General features: G+C 37.4%; 1 protein-coding gene across 2 annotated transcripts in view; it reads left to right on the top strand.

Moving 5' to 3' along the window:
• Window positions 1–12377, top strand: part of Scfd2 (sec1 family domain containing 2) — a 548660-nt gene that overhangs the window by 228600 nt on the left and 307683 nt on the right. The window lies entirely within an intron of this gene.

Here is a 12377-nt window from a genome sequence, read left to right as displayed (position 1 = left end):
GGGGGATTGAACCGCGGTCCCTGATGCTTTTGCTAAGCTTGTTCTAAGTAGGTGCTTTAGACCACTGAGCCATCTCTCCAGCCCATGTTTATGTATCTCATTGTTGCATTTTATATCAATTTTCTCTACTATGCTATCTCCTTTGAAATACCTTCTCCTTGTTTGAACCTCCATGTAAAAGCTTTAAAACAATTTCAGACTTTTTTTTCATAGTGTATTTTCAAACTGTGCTGGATTTAACTTCAAAACATCTCAAATTCAAATAAATCATACTAACCTCCAATGTGTCTACCTTGGTTGCAAGCATTATTATTTCTCACATGGATTATTGAAATTGTTTCCTGTCTTCTAACTTCTACCTTTGCTCCTCTTGGGCTATTTTCTTTACTGTGTCCTAACTTATAGCCTTCAAACAAGTCAGATTGTACGAGCTCTCTGCTTAAAACCCCTGTGACTTCCATCTTGGAAGAAAAGCAGAGTTTTAGCAGTGGCTTGGCTACACAGCCTGGTCGATCTGGGCCCTTCTCTGCTTCATGTCTTCTCACTACTTTCCAGTACTGCACCATTGTTCTGCACTCTCTTCCTGCTTCTTCTCAGACTAAGCCCATGATGCCATAACCCCAGTCTGTTACCCTATATTAGTTGTGACTATTTCTACCCTTTTTTGATGACTTTAGGATTGAATTCCATTTTATGCATTTCCACCCAGTGTAAGTATATGTAGAAAACTGGGCTGTTTGTACAACACATACTAGATTAACAGAACTGTAGAGCGGTGGCCCAGCCAGCTGTCGTTGGTGTTTAGAGATACTTACAAATGGCATGGCGACATCATGGGTGGGAAAGTCTGCCTTAACGTTTGTGGCTGGAACCACATATCCTTCCACCAGAGGTTTTAACCTTGACTGAGGTTCCAGAGCCAATCATAAGCTTTTCCATAAACTTATAATCTCTGTAGATCATCCCCTCTGCTAGATTAGGTTTGAATATTGAGCTTGCTTTTATATGATTTATTTATTATCTGTTAGCTGGGTTCTCTTTAATATATGTCTGCGGTAGCATCCTTGCCAGACTCCTCCCTGTCCCAAGGGTCTGAATTGCCCTTCCCTCAAACTTTTATTCCTCTCTGACTAGGAAGCACCAGAGAAAAAATGTATACTGGCCCAGATGAAGGTTTTAGAGAAGCAGTATTGGGTTGTATTCCAGCTGACATCCTTGAAAAATAACCTTTTCAACTTTATTTTCTCCCTGTGAAATAATACCTACAGCACACTGTATTTAGGAGGAATAAGAGAGATAATGTACAATTGTATATTTCTAAATGTTTATTTTTCTTTTTGTTTCTTTTTTGTATTTTAGGGAAGGATCTACAAGGTGTTCAGGGTCTCACTACTAGATTGGACTCATAGTGATCCTTCTGTTTACAGCCTCCCAAGAGCTGGGATTACAGGCGTGCACTACCACACCCAGTCTCAATCACAGTCTCAGAGCGCCCCGTGGGGCGGGGCTGGCATGGCAGGCCTGGGGATTGAACCCAGGTCCTTGTTACAGGTGCTTTAATCCACTGACCTATTTGGCTGGCCCTAAATGTTTATTTTTCTTGCCTTTTTATTAGTTGGGGATTTTGACCCAGGGCTTTTGCACATCCCTCTGTGTGTGTGTGTGTGTGTGTGTGTGTGTGTGTGTGTGTGTGTATTTTTTTTCCTTTCCTTTTTCTTTACACAGGATCTCACTAATTTTCTAAGTTGCCCAGGCTGGGCCCAAACTTGCAAACTAACTAACTAACTAACTAACTAACTTGCTTTCTTTTTAAAATATATTTAGTACAGGGTCTACAGGGTCTCACTACACAGATTGGATTCATAGTGATCATTCTGTTTTCAGCCTCCCAAGTGCTGGGATTATAGGCATCCACCACCACACCCAGTCTTAATCCCCCTCTCATTGCGCCCTAGGGGTGGAGCAGGCATGGCAGGCCTGGGATGGAACCCCAGTACCTGTGCCTGCCTAAGCAGGCGCTTTAGTCTGCTGAACTCTCTGGCTGGCCTTAAACCTATAAACTTTTAATCCTCTTGCCTCAGCCTCCCAAGATATATTCGATCATGCTCAGGTTTTTCTTGTCCTCTTTTATTTTTTAAAATATCAGGTACTTTATTGTAGAATCAGTATAGTTTCAATAGTAACTCTATTCAAGAGGTAGAATTTGACATGAAGACAGGATTAGCAATAGTGAATATCTCATAAGAAGGGCTTTATGAGGTGTGTTTTATCATTAAATTATTCTAAATAGATCACATTTTTTGTTTTAGGATGAGATAAATGATGGTGAGACATAATGATTATTGCAACTTAGGTGGCAAAAGAAAGAGAAGAGATATATGAAATTATATATAATAATTTGATTTCATATAGTTGGGGCAAGGAAGAACTCTGTTAGAATCCAAATTTGTGACTTATCAACTAGAATAATGATAGTATCACAAAGTGAATTCAGTTTTTGACATATTGAGTTAAAATTGATAATAAGATATACAAGTTAAAAAGGCTATCAGGCAGCTAGCTGGATTTGGCACAAAAGAGATAGGTTTGAATAGAGATAATGTATTTATGAATTATATTAGTTAGTATCAAGTTGAACTGTTACACCTAAAGAAAGTGCTATGCCTAAAGAAAGTGCTATGCCTGAAGACACAAACAGCATAGCTTATTTTACTTTCATACTGTTGTCTAAGAACAGTTGGATGGTCTGGTCTAGATGTCATTTGGAATACTGTCCGTGAACCAGCACCATTGGAAACTTGGTAGAAGTGCATGATCTTTAGGCTCTATCCCAGATCTGATGAATTTATCAAAAGCCTCAAAGAATTTATATGCACATTTATATGTATAGAACCCATCTTTGTGCCTTCTTGTTTCTTCTCTAAGAGCTTTGTTGAACCTGGTTTACCATTACTTTATCTACATTTCAGCTGTGATGAGGGGGAAACAGCAGAAAATTTGAGCTTTCTTTTTAAGATATGACATTCTTAAATATAATATTTACTTTGTTAGATATTAAGACAACTTTAAACATGTTCATTTCTTCCTTTAAAAAATAATAAGCCCATTGAATGGTAATATAAATAACATATTTTAGAAAAAGTAACTATATTTCCAAAAGAAAAAAGAATAAGTGAGAATGGCACTGGTTTATGTTTCTGAAAATCTTTCTAATGTTTGGCTGATAGAAAACAGCTGGATTCCTGTATTTGCTTCCTCATTCAGTATGCTACCATATGTTGTTTTGGTTGAAGTATGTGAAGAAAATCCTGCCTCATGCAGATTTCTCCCTTTTAGTTGGAAAAGGAGGTATAATATGATAGCTTTTTCAGATGTGTGTGGATATTTCTTTTTGACATCATATCTAACTCTGTATTCTTAAAGGTAGGTTGTCATGTGGAATTGGAATTCATATTAATGAGAATTTTATGCTATTTTTTTAATCAAACACACTGGTCTTATCTCTATTTCGGATGATCTTTTGCCATGCTTTATGTTTTCATATCATGAGTTGGTCATTTTGGAAATGATTGGTTCACTAAATTTTACAGATCTTCCAAATGTTGATGCATTTTTATTATGTAGTTCCAAAACTATCTACATTTTAGTGTCACCACTGATCTCATCAGAAAAGTGTTTAAGAGTAGAGAATTTGGCAGTAATATATATATTTCCCAAATTCCAGTTTTTGCTTAAAAGCCAAAATTTTGTCATTAACAATAAATATATCAGTTATTTCCTTGAAGGAACAGGGTTATATTGCCTGGTTTTGAGGAAATGTTTGCCAAATACTGAAGTCTGAATTATAATTTCTCTGTCATTTTTCAAGTAAAAATGATTTTGCAAAAGGGAAGCAATTGGTTCAGTTTACAATTCCAACAGCTGCAAGAGTGCTTTTTAAGGGTAACTGTTGCACGTGATTAAACAGCAGAAGTTCTTTATACCCACTGCCCATTTTGCTGCATGGGATAGTAAAGAGATGTTTAGCAATTGTAGGTCTGTAAGATTAATGGTTTTTACTGCATTATCAAAGGCATTAAATAAAACCTATGCCATTAGGTTAAATTGTCTTTTAAATTTTTTTTTAATTCCAACTGTGAGCATATAGCATAATGTTAAGGAATACAGTGACTATTCGTATAGTTTAGAGCCACTGCCTTGATTTGTGCTGTTACTGGCAATTTTATCTACCATCTTTGTGCACTGTTTGTGCAATGTCCACACAGTGAAAAACACAAAGAATATCTTGATATTATCACAAAAATAGTTTTGACCCCGTCATGGAACTCTTGAAAGTATTTCTGGGATCTCAGAAAACTATTTTCCTATAAAATTATTCTGGATCTGATGAGTGTTGGCTTATTAGACTACATTTTTTTGGATTGATTAGTGAAAGGCAGAATTGCTAAGTAACAAATTTTAAAGTCACAAAATATCTATGCTAGGCCGAGGAGATGGCTCAGTGGAATAAGCGCTTCCCTGGCAAGCGCAAGGGCCTGAGTTCAATCCCTGGTTCTGAAAAAAAAAAAAAAAATCTATGCCTTATTTTCCTGTCATGTCTCTGAAAGCACCTATTGGTCTTAGTGGTACAGGTGGCATGAGTACCATCGCAGGACCTCTTCCTGCTTGCTCTTGCTTGTTCATTTAATCATTTGGCAAGCATTTCTTGAGCCCTTTGTTTTAGTTCCTTTTGTGCCTAATCTTGTATCAAAACTAGGTAATTTATAATGAACATAAATGTTTTTCCTCAGAGTTCTAGAGTCTAGAATATCTAATATCAGGGTGCTGGCAACTGGCCAGGGGCTTCTTGCTGCCTCACCTGAGGGGTCAGGATGGAAGACAGGAGTGAGAAAGACAAGGCAGAATCCACTCTTTTGTCTTGGTACCAATTCTGCCTTAGAGTGTTCCCTTATTGCTTAATCACCTTCTAAAAATCAGACCTCTTAGATTTGTCACAGTGACAGATTTCAGCAAAAGTTATTGTGGAGATAAACATTCAAACCCCGGTACCCTCCGTAGAATACTAAGACTAAGTTATCTGCTGGGATAGGTAACTGTGTTCTGCTGCAGAGCTTCTTATGCCCTGCCTCACACCGAACACTTAGTCTGCTATAGCACTGGCCACAGACTTTGCGATGTAACCCAACACACAATTAGTACCTTACATTTTGGAGATTATACTGGATTAGCATCAATATATAAGCAGGGGTGCTTTATTTTCTGAAGATTGTCTGAGAGACTTTGTTTCCTTCTTCTTTTCACCTCCACTGGCCCCTGTACTAGGCTGTGGTCTTGTTACTCCATCTTCAAAGCCAGAAATGTCAATCACATCTTTTGTGTCCACAGATGGGAAAGATCCTCTACTGTTTGTTTGTTTATTTGGTACTGGGGATGAAATCCAGAGCTTCACACCTACTAGACAAGTATTCTGTCACTGAGCTGCATCCCACACAGCTCTTACCCTTAATTTAATTTTGAAACAAAACCTTGCTAAGTTGCCCAGACTGGCCTTGAATTTGGGATCCACCTGCTTAAGAATTCATAAGCAGATTGGGCCCCCTCATATGATGCAGAATTATCTGACCATCTCAATATAATCCAATCTACATCTACTAAATCCTCCTTTCCATATAGGGCAGCATATTCACAGATTCTATGGACTAGGACATGGGTTTCTTTGAAGTGGCATTATTCTGCAACTCTTAGTGTTATGGCTTGTCTAGATATCCCTCCAAAAGCCTTATGTGGTCATAGGTGGCACTTTTTAAGAAGTGGCTGGATTTTTAGAGTGCATCACACTGGAATTGATTCATGCTCAAGGTGAAAGTACTACCTGCTCTAAATAGTCTGGATAAGATAAAGGGGGCAAAAATACACAGTTAAGGTTCTTGGTTGTGTTTGTCACTTTGCACCCAGCATGAACTATTGCCTCCTGCTAAGTACCACCCTGCCTTGGAGCCAGCCAATTATCCGCTGTACCTTCTATGAACTATAAGCCAAATAAACTTTTCCTCCTTTAACATTGACTATTTTGTATCAGCAACAAAAAGTAACTAACATAGTAAGTACATATTAAATATTTGTTGAAGTAATGAAGGAAAAATCCTACCCCATCACTGATTTCTTTGAGCTTTGTCCTCCATAATACTGTACTCATTGTGAAGACTCAGTTGGGATGCAGCTGTTCTAGTATTTAAATGTGTTTCCAGAATGAATGCATATCTTTGTTAAATACCTTATTTATTATATTTTCAAACCTGTATAATCCTATTATTTCTTACTTGTGATTTCCTTGACTCATGTGTGTTGACTTAGTCTTGTATGCATAGAATATACCATATGTGAGCAATAAATGTGTTGATTCATGATGCATCTGCTCACATTATGAGTGCATCCATGAATTATTTTACATACCAACTTAGTTTTGTTTTTTCTTTATTCCCCTTTTCCTTTTCTTATTCCATCTCTTCCTTCCCCTCCCCTTTCCTCGCCTCTCCCTCTGTCTTTCTCTTCAGAACCAGAGCTTGAACTCAAAGAACACTGATAAATGTATCTAATCCTTTGCATTTTTTGTTTTTAGACAGGATAACACGTTGTCCATGCTGGCCTTGAACTTGTGATTCTCCAACTAGCTGGGATTATAAAAGTTTGTGCCACCAGGTCCAGCTCCCAATTTATAGTTTTGCATTTTGTCAGAGTGTACAAAAACAGAAGCCCATTTCCCAAAGAAACAGAGTAGCTTTGATTATGGGAGTTTAAAGCCTTGGCTAAGTCTCACACAAGTGATGTTCTGCAGTGAGGACCATGTGCACTTATCAGCCTCTGACTGGCAGTATCCCTGGTACTGCACACGCCATGGCTGGGAGGAATGGCAGCAGTGGATTCCAAAGCAGCAGCATAGGGTGGCTCACTGCTTCATGTCTCTAGGCTCTGTCCGTTGAGGAGCCGTCATGTGGCCAGCTTAGCCATTCCTGCAGCCATATGGTGTGCACTCTACATGCCAGAACAGGCTCATTCTCAACTTTGCAGAGGCTTTTTTTTTTTAAGTCAACCAAAAGGGCAGGTTTTCTAAAGATAACATGCATTTTACAGTGAGCCTTTGTATGCAGTTACTGGAGACTGATTCAAGAATAACAGAAACCCCAGACTGCAGATAAACAGAAGGTTTTGACACTGTAGGCACAGCTACAGTCCTGCACTGCTAGTAGTGGGCCAATTTATATAAAAGTGAATGAGAAACTTAATCCCAGGTACTTTACAAAGAAGTCATTCTTTCCAACTTTGGTGGTAATTCACTGTGTGTGTGTTTTTTTCCAATGGCAGAATTTAATTATGTTTATATTCCCTTTGCCTCCTTACTGATTTTTGGAGTTAAGATCTAAGGTGCTTTAAATATATAGGTTATCTCTTCCCTTTTTTGAGATTGTCAACTTCCTATTCCTAGAAGGTGCATGTATTCCCTTACCAACCATCTTAACTAGTTCTGCTGTGTGAGAAAGGAGCCCATAGGGCAGCAGGTAGTGGCAAATCCTAGTAATAGTTTATATTCATAGGAAGCTATGTGCTAGCTCTATGCTGTATGATTTATTTCTATTATTTAATCCTCAGGACAACCTGATAAAGCAAAAATCTGTTATTGCATATTCTTTTCTTATTTTTATTTTTTCCCATAATTTTATTGAGAAACAAATAGCAATGAAACAGCTTCAAACCAAATTGCTAGGACAGTTTCAATAATCAGCACACTGCAAACATTCTTCCTAGCGGTCGATTGCTGTACAAGAAGCAGACTTGATATCCTATTTACAAACACCATTAGAACAAATCCCTCTGTTCATTAAGAGAATGTAACTATATATCTATCCTAACTGCTTTGAATACACAGATACAAAATGGACATTCATCTGTATCCCCTTTTTTTGTTAAGTTCCATCATTTAAATATTATAGGTGTGTAAACTCAGCAAAATAATCTAAAAGAGTCTGGTAGTCCATAATAGTATTGAGTCTTCCGCTTCACTGGCAATGTCAGAAATTGTTGACCTGAGTCCCCTACAGCTCAACATAACAGCATGGCTTTACATCTTATATTTCGTTTTTATACTTTTCTGCTGGATGGTTAAGACCAAGGTAAAGCAGGACTTATGCAACAAGAGTTGTAGCTTTTGGGTCTGATAAGGTCAGTGAAATCTCCTCAGGATTTATCCTGAGATCCTGCACCTCAGATTGTAGAACCTTTGTCAGTGTCAGCCATGTGGATGAGTCACGGCCATTGCTTGGCCAGTGTGCTCTCTGTGAAAGCCTGAGAGAATGTTTTCTCTCCATGTGACTCTCCTTAGGCACACTCTACATCATCGATCACTTTCCTCTTTGGCCCCATAATCTCCTTGATCAGAAAATTTGGGACACTACTGATTTACATGACGTTACAGTACAAGTTCTCATATGTCCTGAGTCTTAAGTGGTCTTGGAAGGCTAGGGCCAAATGTTGGCTTTCCTTGCAGCCCTCCTTTTTCTCTAATTTTGGTCTGTATTATTGTATATTCTTAAACAAGATAGAGTATCTTCTACTAAATTAACTCTCAGAAAAGAGGGAGTCCTTAAAAGACTACTTTGTGCTAGAATTATTTTAAGTCATAAAGAAGTAAGCAGTTTGTCCTAATGTTGTGCAAATGTTTGTGTATAATGTAAGATTGCCTAGTAAGGGTTTATGGCATTATTTCCATTTTACAGATTAGAATATTGACGCTTAGGGAAATTAAATGATTAGTCCACAGTCATGCGCCTAGTGTTATGGGCAGGATTCAAACCTAGGCAGTTGGTCTTACTCCTACACTCACACCATTAGTCTTGCTGAGATTCCTACTTTTGCCTTTAAAAAGGTTTCAATCTGAGGTGTCTCTGATCTTTTTCTTTGTTCTTATGAAGGTTCCATTTTCAGAGCAGAGAAGATTAAAAATGGATGTGCATCCAGTGGTGTAGAGCCATGCTTTTATGGGCAGCACCAGAAAGACTAGTTTCCCTACCAAGCCAGGTGGCACAGGGTCCCTTCCCCCTGCTGCCTTCTCAGCAGATGATAACCTTGTGTACCTCTGCCAAAAGTAGAGAGTTTGCTGGTTCTGGATCAGTCCTGTATCTTGGTTGATAGTTCTTATTGTAAAGAGTTCTTCCTCACACTGAGTTGAAATAGTCTGTCTTGGAATTCTCATAGTCTATCAAAAAGGAAATCAAAATGTACCTGAATTTATATTATAAGCATGCTTCTCTTCCTTGCCTTCTCAGTAATGAGTTTTTATGTTTTTTGTTATTGTTGTTTGTTTGGCAGTACCAGGGATCAAACTCGGGACCTTGAATGTGCCAGGCAGGCACTTATGTTGAATATGATTTTTTTAAAGAATAGTTTTAGATTTATCAGAAAATCCCCAAGGTAGTGCGGTTTTTCAGTATATGCCTCATTTTATTTTGTATAGCCAAAGAACGTTTGTTAAAACTAAGAAACCAACACAAGTACATTACTATTATTTATAAACTCTAGACTTGTCATAACTCTTTAAAACTCTAGTATTTTCATTTAGAGGGTCCTTCTCTGTTCTACCATGTCATCCAGGATGGTGTGTTACCTTTAGTAGTTATGTTTCCTTAGTCTCATTTACTGTGTGACTGTTTTTCAGTCTGTCTTTGTTTTAATGACTTTGACAGTTTTAAGAAGTACTAGTTGGACATTTGATAGAATATTCCAATTCAATTGTCTTTTTTTTGTTGTTGTTATGATTAGACTAGGGTTATGAGTTTTGGGGAAGAACATTGTAAAAGTGATGTCATTTTTTGGGATATCAGTGTAACCTAGAGCGAATTATAGTAATCTTGATGTCCTAGTTAAGGTAAATTATTATTCTGTCATTGTTATTGTTATTGTGTCCTTTTCCTTTTCATACTCAAGTTTTTTTACAAGCAGATCACTACGTGTGGCCCATATACAAGAGGTAGAGAGAACTAAACTCCACTACTTCTGCAAGGGGTGAGGATCTACATAAAGTTATTTGAAATTTTATACAAATATTTTTTTGTTCCCCACATTTGTATTTATTAATGTAGTCACTCATGTCAGTCTAAACTGATACGTATTTATTGTATACTTTGTGTTGTAAATATTACTGTGTTCATTTTGTTGTTCAAGTTGTTTTACCTCTGTTCAGTGGGACATCGTTCAGTTTGTTACAGTGTCCTTTTGAACTATTCTTAGTCTTTTGTTTTTTGATCACTTGCTTACTTTCTGGGGTCCTCTTATGTTTTCCTGCCCATCCTTAGTATTAGTTTTCTCTTTTGGAATCTCTGATTCCTTTTATTGAAGAACATTAGAAACTGCAATCTGGCCTCCTGGTTTGCTCATTGATGATGAAGTGTCATGGCTTTTGAGTCATCTCAGTGGACAGAGTTAGGAAGTATATCTATATATGTCAACCCATGTTACATGTGTTCCTGTAGTTACTTCTGTAGCGGTCCATCTTTATGTAAAGAATTTCATGTTTTGAAAATTTATACTTTCCTAAGGAGTCAAAAATAAGAGTAGAAATTGCCTCCATCTGCCACCACTGGTAAAGTAAACAGAAAGGGAGGTGGGGAGAAAGCGGAGATGTGAGCATAATGTGACTTCGTGCTCTGATACTGCTAGTTGGAACATGGCATTGTAACAGAGATCATAAGAGGTTACAGACTAGTTAATAGAATGCTCAGAAGTGGAATCTGGCTTTCTGAAACAGAATTTTAAAAAATTTTATCATGTTTCTTGTCTCTTTAAAACTGGTTGGTGATCTGGCTTTGTATTAAATTCAGTTATTGATTTGGTAAGATGCATTAGCAGACCTAGGATGTAATTTTAGAAATTTGTGTGCACCACAGAAGTCTGCTAGAGCAGCACTCATGAAGGACTTTGCCCTCTAGCACATAACTTGGGCCCACAACTTGAAAATGAAATCTTGAAGGCCAGATGTTAGTGAGTGATTATTTTTTTTACAAATAATTTTGATGATTATCATACCTAAGTTTATTTTTCTATCTTTTTAAAAATCCTTTTCTTGGGAGAGAACTATAGAACTCCATAGGATAAAGATTTTATGCATACACCTGCTTTTTAGAAATGGGATGTAAAACAATGAAAGAACCTGCTTATTGTCATCCAAGGAGTTGATGATAGAGTAAAAAGCAAATATGCAAGCAGCAACCTTTTTTTTTTTTAACAGGCCAGCCACATGGCTCCTTTCCTTTAAATTACTTTTGGCAGCTTGTAAAGCAAAGAAAGGACCCTTGAGGATTCATTTGCAGACACTCCTGAGCTACAAGACCATTCTAGGATGGCCCAAAACCTTTTGGCCCTTATTGCTTTTGAGGAGCATGTGTGTTTATACTTGCTAAATCATATCTTGTCACCGTATACCAGGAAACCAAACAAAACAACTCTGTTCTTTTCCATTTTTACCTTATCTAGTTCAAAAGACTTAGGATTTTGTTTTTGTTTGGTACATCGTGAACATCCAAGATAGTCAGTGGAAATAAATGGTAACAGCTGCTTTTTGTGTATAAAGTATTTATAATTGTGAATCGTAACCTTGACACAATCTATCCAAATTTTTCCAGGTATGAAAATGACTAGAAAAGCTCACTTAGGGTGACCATCCCAGTATGAAACAACATCCAGCTGTTTGCTGTTAACTTTCCCTTCATGGAAAGAGTTTTTTAACAGGTCTCTTTCTAGCCTGCTCTTCCCTTTTAAACATTGCTTATCCTATAAAGTGGTGCATGTCTATACACAAAATATGCTCCTTGGGGGTCTCGTCTTCTTTTCTGGTCTTATTTTCCTTTGTGGCACTTCCTATGGAGGTGCTCTGCTACACTCAATATTTTATTTCTTTAGCTTTTAAATTATCTGCTTTCCCCACTAGAGCATAAACTCCATGAGAGCATAGAGTTTGTTTTGTTCACTGCCTCATCCCTAGACCTAGGATAGTAACTGGGACATAGTGTATATTCAGGGCATGTGTCTGGATGAATAATGTAAGCTACAAGTTCTGAGAATTTGGCTTCTGATTTGAATATCAATATAAGCAGTGGAGTTTTATATTATAGATAAAATTAAGTTATATTATTTAAGGTGAGGATTATCTCTTCATCAAAAATTTCCGAATTTATGCTAGAAATATGTATAGTTGAAAGTTACTCCAGTAATGCAGCGCTGGTCTCACATGCCAGGAATTTTGAAATCCTCTAAGTATTGCTCAAGAAGTTGGTGAAGAGCTGAAAATATATGTGTATATTTAATTTTAAATTGAATTACCCTTAATT

Source organism: Octodon degus, unplaced genomic scaffold (assembly GCF_000260255.1).
Source record: "Octodon degus isolate 3935 unplaced genomic scaffold, OctDeg1.0 scaffold00019, whole genome shotgun sequence".
Lineage (NCBI taxonomy): Eukaryota > Metazoa > Chordata > Mammalia > Rodentia > Octodontidae > Octodon > Octodon degus.
Note: the sequence above shows the minus strand (reverse complement) of the source record. Positions and strands in the feature narration are given on the sequence as shown.